The following is a 10,536-nucleotide window of genomic DNA, read 5'->3' as shown; positions in this document are numbered from 1 at the left end:
AACTGTTTCGTTCAATGCTTTAGTATCGTACTGTTACATACTGTTACGTACTGTTACATACACTTCAGAAAGACTGATAAACACATTTTCTACGATTCAGGATATAGTTCACTATATCGTTGAAACAAACTCATCAATGGAAAATATCCAAAATTATATTAAGGTGGTTTTGAATGCCAGAATTACAATTGATCATTTAAAATGTAATGAGCATAGTGCAGATTTAGTCAGTGATATATTTAATATATCTACTATGTTTTTATCTACAACTGGTACAGAAATATTAATAAAATCCTTAAAATAGATCCTATTACAATTAATAATAAAGAAGATACAGTTCAGGTATTAGCTATGAAATATTATAATAAAAGAAGAAGGAAATTGTATATTCTGTTTTATTGTACCCTAAGTTCCCATTATCTCAGTTTTTATTAAATCTGCCATAAGTAAATAGTTAGTGCAACTTATGGCAGAATATTTAAAAAATATATCTAAAATTCAAATAAAACCTTATCAGATGCTATACAATTATTACAGGTATACTGATGTATATTGGTAGAAAGTTATTCAACTTCCCACGAGATGGCGCTCTTGCCTTGAAATTACTGACTACTCTATTCCCAATATAATAAAGTACTCTGTGGTGTAGCTCGCTTAGCAGTGGTCGCCGGACTGACTTGTCGACGCGAATCGGAGCGGCAACGTCGCAATTCCAGCTATTCTCAATTAATTCTCAGTAGTTGAATTCGTGCGATGGCGGGTTTAAAGTTTTAAACTTATTGCGGTATTTCAAGGGCTGGGGCTTATTAAACCCCACCTGGTGCACGGAGGGTTAAGATTTAATTGCTCTTTATTAGGTTTATTTAAGAAAAGGTTTATTAAGGAAATTAAAATATAATTATTTGTATAAAGCTTGGCACCGACTTCAAACCTATTAGTAAATAGCACATGTAAATAATAAGTAGTTAATATTAAATCTTTATTATTTTTTACTTTTTAGTTTTGAAGTCGGTTTTTTTTACCGTAGTTATTTTTATTTAATACTTTTTAGTTTATTGCTGCACTGTCAAGTGGCTATGGGTAGACCTACAAAAGGTGCTGCACGCCTTAAAAAATATAGATCTCAAGAAACGAGAACGGATAAAAGTAGTAGTCTCCGTAAAAATGCTCTTCGAAACACAATTTCATGTTCTTGTGAGACTATTAAAGATCGTGAAAAACGTCTGTTGGCCACGAAGGCATATTTGAAATCACGATTACGTCAAGAAACTCTTGAATGGCATAATTCTAGACTCAGTAAGATCCAAGAGTGTCTTACAAATGAGTCTTTTGAGCAGAGAGCTAATAGACTTGACCTCATTAAAGAGCGTCTGGCCAACGAGTTAGTTGAGCTCATAGAATTGGTCTCATTAATAAGCGTCTGGCATCGCAAAGGACACCAAAAAATATGTTCAGCACGTGGCACACCAGATGCTCCATAATGGTAACCTCCATGCCAATGGCAGAATTTGCCGATGGCAGGATACATCTGGTAAGGAATTATATGTATATTTTGCCATGCTTATTGCGATGGGAGTTGTCTTTATGTCTCGAATAAGTGAACACTGGTGTACCAATGACAATTGGGACACATGGGAGTTTAAGCATCGTATAGCAGAGCAACAGATATGTACAGTAGGTGGCGTACCAGATGCTCCATAACGGTAACTTCCACAGAATCTCCAAATTCCAAGCACGCACTGAGATAAGTGAACAAGAAGAAGAAGCAAGACTTACTCCGGCACCGCCATCGTCGCCGCACAGGACCATAGACTAAGTAATAGTTAAGTTAAGACCTGTGGTCTGATGACGAATTCTGGAATACGTCAGTGGCATCCGAGCAAGGAAGACCAAGCATCATCAGAACCTCTAACAGGCGGAGCGGGATCCAGATGGATAGGGCTACAAAACTGGCCAACGAGCAACTCCAGAGGACAAAGGAAGCACTGGAGGCTGCAGGTAAAATGAAGAGGGAGTGTAAGGCCACCACACTCGAATGCCTGCAGACTCTTTACGAGACCGTGCTGGCCCAGTAGGACTCCAGGTCGCGGCACAAGTTTAACCGGCGGCACCACCGCCACACCTATTTCTTAAAGGTGGTAGAACCCTTTGTGGTTCGACTCCGGCGGCACCACCGCCACACCTATTTCTGCCTAATAACAGCAGTGTTAGGCGCTGCTGTGTTCCGGTTTGAAGGGTGTGGTAAGGGAGACAGACTTTTCCGAGGCGTTCCAGCTTAGTCCTGAGGGGTAGCGGCGCATCTGTGGCCGACCTCAGGTAGGAATATCTTATCCTATCTGGGGTTGATTACAGATGTCCATGGGCGGCAGTAGCCACTTACCATCAGGTGGACTGCATGCTCGTCTGCTACTCTTATATTATAAAAAAAAAAAAAAAAAAAAAAAAAAAACCTAGATAAAGAGAGATCTGGCCATGCGCAGGAATTGGTCAGGACGGAGAGGGCCCATAATAAGCAGACGGCAGAGTATAGAGATAATTATGTATGTACATACTTATGTGTAACCATCGAATCCTATTAGTATTTAAGCAGTACTGTTTATTATTAGGGTTCATAATATATTGGGACGTGATTCAGATAACATCTTTTATTTCGCCTCGATCTCCCATCTTTACAGACCATCAAAGCCGTGACCGAAGACCTGCACAAGGCGAGAACCGAAATTTCCGCGAACTTGGAGGATACAAACGACTACGAGGAGACTACGAGACCCAGGAGCCCTACAGCCAAATCAAACCCTTGGTCAAGGTAACCCAAAATATCGAGCAGACAATGAGAGAAGCCCTGACAGAATCCAAGGAGATGGAAACAGAAAAGAGGACGACCAACGTAGAGCCTCTAAGGACCGAACACGCGAAAATCATCCAAAGCGTTCTGTTACGCGGGTCCCTTCACGAGGGTTTTTAAAAAAGGAAATTTCGTAACACAAAGAAAACTGGTTTATTGAATTAATTGAAATATAACAATGAAGTGAAAATACGGAAATTAAAAGACGTGTGGCCACGAATATCCTCTCTGTATCTTCTGACTCCATTGTTCTCCGCTGAATCTCTACAACATCGTGTCTCCGCTGTTCTTTGCTGTTCTCCGCTGTTCTCCGTCGTTTTCCGCTGTTCCGTGCTGTTCTTCGCCGTTCTCTGCTAGAAGTCGTCGCCGCTGTTCCTGGAAAGAAAATCGTAATACCGCATACTAAATCGTCGCTGTCACCGTCTCCTAGACTACGTTCGGTTCAGATAACACCGAATTCCGCTGTGTCAACATCTAGACATCGCGTCACCATGCAAGTACGCCTTATCGCCGTGTTCCTGTAAGTCTTTAATTAAATCCTATTGTGTTCTTGTATGTGTGTGTATAATTTTATTTTTCTTTTTTCTTTCGATTTCGTTGTTTCCAAAAATATACTATTCTTTCGTGACATTATATTATGTCAAAAGGTGAAGCCAAAATAGATAGTTCCGAAATTACTGCTGAAAGTGAAAAGTCTCCAATCTTGGCTAGAGTCACTCGTTCAAAAAATAAATTCGACATGGACGTTAATACCCTGTTCAAATTCATTAAACCATATGATGGCAACCGAGAGTGCCTCAATTCCTTCATAATAAATTGCAACAACGCAATCGAACTAGCGTCAGATGTTCAGAAACTAATCCCATTAAAATATATATTATGTCAACTTAAAGGAAAGGCTGAGCTTGCCTGCTCAATTAAAGAATTCCAAAACTGGGACCAATTAAGGGAATTTCTAAAATCTCAGTTTTCTGATAGGAAACACTATTCCCACCTACTTACTAATTTACAAGAGAGCAGGCAAGGCCAGCATGAATTAATATTCACTTAAAATTGAAACCTGTTTATCACAATTGTTAACTGAAATTTCTTTGTCAAATTATAAACATTCTGAAGTGTTAGGTCGCAACGCGGCTATGGAAGACCTAGCCCTACATCATTTAATTATGGGCCTTAAGCCCAATTTATCATTAATTTTGCGGTGTAAAACACCCAAAAACTTAGGAGAGGCAATAAGCATCGCCATAGGTGAAGAACGCATAATGAAATCTACATTCAATCGACAGCAGCAGCAACAATCAAGGAGTTCAGAAAATGTCAAACAAACTTCGTTCCGACGGCCTTTTATATCTAAATATCCAAATAATAATAACAACAACAATAACAATCAAAAATTAATTTGTAGGTATTGCAAAAATATAGGTCACACTATTGACCAATGCCGTAAACGTGAAGGGACCCGCGTAACAGTTCACACCATCTCTGAACAACTAGACAGATTGAACAAGATCTGGAAAAACTCAGAATCTGTTTGGACGAATTGAAGGTTACCAGTAACAAGATCCTAGAAAAGCAAGTAGCCAGCTCCCCCCTCCCCCCCTGAAAAAGACCTACCTAACCCCAACGAGTTGACAGAAATCCAAGGATAACTAACATATATTAACGATACTTTGACAAAAACAAAAAAAAAAACAAACTACCCCGCCGCATGATATCACTGAACACCTGCAGCCGATACACGAGCGTCTGGAAGCTGTCTCCTCAGAGCTGAGAACAATGCGCGAGCAGAAGCAACGGACACCCCCACCAGCCATCAACATAGGAACTGAGTTAGCCCTGCAAGAACTCGCGAAGGCGACAGCATCCAACCCACCTACGCTCTGGCGGTTTCCAAGCCAAACCCCAGCCACACTCTGATAGTCTAATCGACGGACCAGAACAAAACAGGAGAAAACGTGATCGAGAATATCAGAGTGGCCCTAGATCTGAAAATAAGGGATGCTAAGGTGGACAAAGTCAGGAAAGATAGAAACCAAAAAGTAATATTGAGCTGCAGGACAAAAGAAAACATGTCCCTGGTGCAAAGCCGAGTGGCCGCGGATAAACACCTAAAAGTAGAAGTGGCCAGAACCAACAACCCTCTGGCCAAGATAAAGGACGTCCTGTCCTACTACCACACCGATGACGAGATAGTGGACTACCTATGGGCACAGAATAAACACTTGTTCAACGATATCAGCGAGAAGGACAGGACGATCCGCGTCCGCTATAGGAAACGAGCGAGGAGCCCGCACGAATGCCACCCAATCCTAGAGCTCTCCCCAGCAATCCACAAAAAACTAACGGAGCCCGGAACAGTGTACATACATCGGCCTCGAGAGAAGACCTATAATGGACCAATCCCTGCTGGTACAGTGCACGAAATGTCTGGGCTATGGCCACACAAAGGCCGTATGCAAAGAACCAAACCAGGCATGCAGCTACTGTAGAGAGGCCCATAAATGGGAAAAATGCTCAAAGACACTGGGGCGCGAGGCACCAGTCTGCATTAACTGTCGACGGGCAACCGGGAAGGACAAAGGGAAACACCTGGCATTCAGCGATGAATGTCCAGAGAGACAAAAGTGGGATTCGATAGCGCGGTCTCGCATTACCTATTGCTAAAGGCACCCAGGGACATAAAGCGTCTCCCCCGAAGAAGACATACAGAGCAAGCTTGCGGATAGTTCAAGTGAATCTACAGCGCTCAAAGCTGGCAACTGTAGAACTGGTTCAAGCTGCAAGAGAGCAGGGTATGCACATTGCCCTCGTACAGGAACCGTACGTGGGTAAAGAAGATGCCATGGGACACTACCCAGGGACGAAGATCATCCAATGCTCTTAAAACAGACAAAAACCAGTAAAGGCAGCGATGTTCGTATTCGGCGAAAAGCTGGAGGTTAACCACGACCCCAAGCTGGTCACTGAAACTGAGGCGGCAGCCCTCGGCACAGCGGGTCAACTCAAGATTGGAATCGTGTCAGTCTACTTTGAGGGAATAGAGCCATACCTGGTACGCACACGGGAAGCGTGCCAGAAACTAAGAACAAAAAATATGATCGTGGCGAGTGACGTAAATGCCTGGAGTCACTGGTGGGGGTAGCAGTCGAGAGAACCAAAGAGGTACAGCTTACAGCAACTTTCTGAACGAAATGGAACTCGAGGTCTTAAACACCGGGAAAACACCAACCTTCGCAACTTTCACGTTCTAGTGAGACTATTAAAGATCGTGAAAAACGTCTATTGGCCTGAAAGCATATATGAAATCACGATTACGTCAAGAAACTCTTGAATGGCATAATTCTAGACTCGGTAACATCCAAGGGCGTCTTGCGAATGAATCTTTTGAGCAGAGAGCTAATAGACTTGGCCTCATTAATGAGCGTCTGGCCAATGAGTCAGTTGAGCAGAGGGCTCATAGAATTGGTCTCATTAATAAGCGTCTGGCATCGCATAGGAGAACAACAAATATGTTCAGCACGTGGCACACCAGATGCTCCATAACGGTAACCTCCATGCCAATAGCAGAATTTGCCGATAGCAGGATACGTCTGCTAAGGAATTATATGTATAATTTGCCATGTTTATTGCGATGGGAGCTGTCTTTATGTCTCGAATAAGTGAACACTGGTGTACCAATGACAATTGGGGCACATGGGAGTTTATATGTCATATAGGAGAACAACAGATATGTACAGCAGGTGATGATGCCATTGTGTGCCGTAACGTAGCCGTCGCAGTCACTGCATCGTCCTCAAACCTTATGAAACACGGTCACAAATCTGGCAGTAAGTGGGATTGACTGTCCAACGGGCCAAGCTGACACACTGACACGCACCGGTAGCGATTTGCCTAGAATCTAGATGAAAATGTCGTGCACAAATCAAACTGGTCTCTTGTCAGTGTATACAATGAAATTATAACAGTTCCTTGTTTTAGGGGGCAACGAACTTATAGATTTGACGCCATATTTTTTGATCACATAGAAAAGAAATAATACAGGAAAAACAATGTCTCTAACTGTGAATATATTGACTAGCTCTCTTGAGGAGCTACACTTTATGCTGAGAAGGGAAAACTGGAAATACACATTATGAAAACTGGAAATACACATTGGGACAACAGTATGGAGAATTCGCTAGTACACTTAGGCGTTTCTGGAGCAGAAAATCCTATTAAAAAATATTCGAAGGCCAATCATAAATGTTTTTGGGAAAGAATTGAGAATATTTTCCCTCTATCAATAAATATTTTCTTTCGTTTGCAAAATAAGATTATCTTTGCCTTTTTTGTGATTTTGACAACAAAAACATCTTCCGAGATAGATACAATTTTATATTCTCGTGACAATTTGTATCACCGGACTGCAGATATAAAAGCGACCGGTCGCTTCCGCCGAGATAATTATCTTGTTCAGAAGAATTGCCTTGCGAAATAAACGTTCCAAAGTTTTTAGTAAAAATTAAGTCATAGACTCAAACATGGTTGTCGTATAAGGTATATTTGAAAGGAATGTGGATTATTCCATAATTAAACTTCGCGATTATTCGGTTGATACTGTTTTTAAACAAGATCTTATCGATGATCTTGATAGTGTAAGTTTAAATTTTAAATAAAGCAAAACATTATTTTATAAATGGATTAAAAACCTTGCATTCGGGGTTCATTGCTGGACGTATATATGACGCTCTGGAATAAAATAAAAAAAATAAAAATAGAAGCTTGGGCGCGAAAATCACGCAGGGAAATGGGAAAATATAGAAGTTTCTAGTTAGTTGAGACGCGACCTGAGTGTGGAGTACTTGATAGGTAATTGATGCTACGTATGTATGATAGGAATGAATATATATTGAGGCTTTGATTTGCTGTCCTGAACCCCTAACAATAGTTATTTGTTAACGGGCCATCTACATACGGGTTCTTTTTGGAAAAAAGACGGGAGATACTTCTAATACAATAGTTATGTAGTAGATGAAAAACCTAGCCGACTCGAACGCGGAGTTGCCCGTTTCTTCGAATGCGATAGTTAGCGATCTCTAGCAGTATTACTATTAATTTAAAATGTTTTTGGCAACGGGTTTTATGTCATTGATAGGATTACCGTTGAAAGTCACACTTCGAAAGTCCAGAATATACAACCGGTTGTAGCTCTGGATAATGTAGACTTGTCTAAGTATCTACCCAAAAGTCCCTGTGACACATCGTTAACTTAGCTACCGAAATGAGGACCCCCAAAGCCATTATCCAAAATTGCAAAAGGATTTCAAATTATAACAGTGATTCGTCACGTTGATCAGTTATTCTGTTAAAAAAGGGCGACCTTGCAAAAAAACAAAAGGGACAACGCGTTTCTCGTATAAAAAAATCCGTTAACTCTTATAAACCGCCGTCGGTTCATAGAAAATTCGTGAAAAGTTCATACACTCAGGTTTTAAATAAACGAAATAAAGTCTCCGAAGTTAGCGCTTTTCAAAATTCCGACCCCAAACTAACAACATTTAAACCAGTTGCAGTTCTCGAGAGTAATAATATAAATTCACAGCGCAATTTGATTTCTGCAAATAAAGTGGCCAACCTCAAAGTAAACCAAGGAGAGATAAAGAAGCAACTTCTAAAAAAATATCAAGTGCCTGTCTTCCAAAACAATGTTCCTACTGTAATTTCGTCAAAATTCCAATCCCAAATTAACATTTACGCAACCAGTTTGAATGTTTAAAACCATAAGCTGGAAAGACTTGACATTGAGAGCGTTCGTCCACCGACAAATAGAATATAATAAATACATGCGATCAATTGACAGGCACGACCAGCTTTTGAGTTACTATTCCTGTGAACACAAACCCCTACGCTGGTATAAGAAGTTAATAATTCATTTGATGCAAATATGTCTAGTGAATGGCTTTCTTTTGTATATAAAAATGAATAATTCAAAGATAGAATTATATCATTATAGAAATTCTGTATTAAACATTAAAATTTAATACAGTCTCCAAATGTGACAGAACTTTCACAATCCCTCTCTAAAGGGAAATACATTTGCCAAATATATTGGTGAAAGGATAATGCGAAAACGGTGTAGAGTCTGCTACAGTAAAAATAAAAAAGGACCATGGTGGCATATGGTTGTCCTGATTGCCCACAATTTCCAGGTCTATATCTCAATCCATGCTTCAGGGAATATCACAAATATTAAAAATGCAATGAAATATTTTTAATATTTATGATATGTCTAGTATGCAAGTAATTTATGTGTTAAATGAATTAACACGATCATTGCTTATCCACACCGGACTTTGAATTGCTTAACGAGAAGAAAGTACCCGCTGTTAAGCCGGCCAGAAGGGAGACACGGTAGGTGAGGGGTAAGACAAAAGCAGCCGATACAGACGTCGGTGTTTGCACCTGGCGGCTCAATGCCGAGTGCTGCATGGCCACTCTCTTGAAATTTGAAGTCCAGTATCTCCGTTGTTCGCCGTCGCATTTTAAAACATTTGGTGTTTACGGATTCCTTGCAATAATACCTTTCCTTTGATACCTCATTCATTCCTGTCCGAGTTTGCAAATTACAACAAATCTCAGTTTTCGCACTTATTCGCTACAATTTTTCGCCAATTTCTTCCCCGTGTGTTGTTCGATTCCTTCCATTTTTCAATAGCTCCGTTTTGACAATACCTATCCGCAGACACCACTCAGGTCTGTATCGGATTGGTGGTTCTCCCGAAATTTATACCGAAAAAATCGAAAAACTTTGACCGCCCCCCGTCCCTTTATCGGTCACCCTTAGGTAGAAAAATATTCAAATTCGGACGAGAAAAGGTCCTTCAGCGAAATCTTCATCAAAACAAGTGAGATCTTAAACAACTTCATATGCAACGAAATTTTATTGATTTGGTAACAAATCAGCAAGAAAGCCTACAGTCCGCACATTCTAACATTAATAACAAAACCTATGACGCTTTTGTGCGGTAACGTAGCCGCGATTGCTGCAGCGTCCTCAAATCTTATGAAACACGGCCGCAGTTCTAGCAGTAATTGAAAACGGGTTACCATGATTTACAATAAAAATACACGGAAAATTAAAAACTAAGTTTTATTGTTCCGAAATATCACCTCTTCTGCAGCCAAATCAGAATAAAACTCTGAATACAGAGGCGAAATTTGCGTTTGCGATGCGTGCACTTAAAAAGAATAAATGGAAAAATAAAAGGCTAGTCGTGCTTGTCATGATTGTTCAAAAAATATGTTGCTATCTGTCTTGACAGTCCTAGGCACTCGGCACGAGGCGAAGCTGCATCCAGGGTTACACGCACAATGTGTTGCCATATTAACGTACGCGGCTGTTTATTCTGTAGTAAAGAATAGAAAACGTTTCACCTCTTCAGGGATAGATTCAATTTTATGTTCTGGTGACAATTTGTATTACGGTACTATTGCAGATATAAATGCGACCGGTCGCTTCTGAGATAACCTTTGTTCAGAAGCAAACTTTGTAGTAAAATTTAAGCAAATGGACTTCAGCGCGGTTGTCGTAAATGTTATACTTGAAACCAATATGGATTATTCCATAATTAAACTTCGCGATTATTTGGTTATTAATGTTTTTAACCAAGATCATAACGATCTTGATATTTATTTGTTCACGGGCCATCTAA

At 40.4% G+C, this 10,536-nt stretch overlaps 1 pseudogene; it reads left to right on the top strand.

Annotated features, from left to right (window-relative positions):
* Positions 1 to 4,534: 4,534 nt before the first annotated feature.
* Positions 4,535 to 6,817, top strand: LOC140752701 (uncharacterized; annotated as a pseudogene).
* The last annotated feature ends 3,719 nt before the right edge of the window (positions 6,818 to 10,536 follow it).

This window comes from Epargyreus clarus, unplaced genomic scaffold, assembly GCF_041222505.1.
Source record: "Epargyreus clarus isolate Ecla_fem2 unplaced genomic scaffold, WU_Ecla_fem_2.2 ptg000025l, whole genome shotgun sequence".
Lineage (NCBI taxonomy): Eukaryota > Metazoa > Arthropoda > Insecta > Lepidoptera > Hesperiidae > Epargyreus > Epargyreus clarus.
The sequence above is the reverse complement of the archived record's forward strand: the minus strand, read 5'-3'. Positions and strand labels throughout refer to the sequence as shown.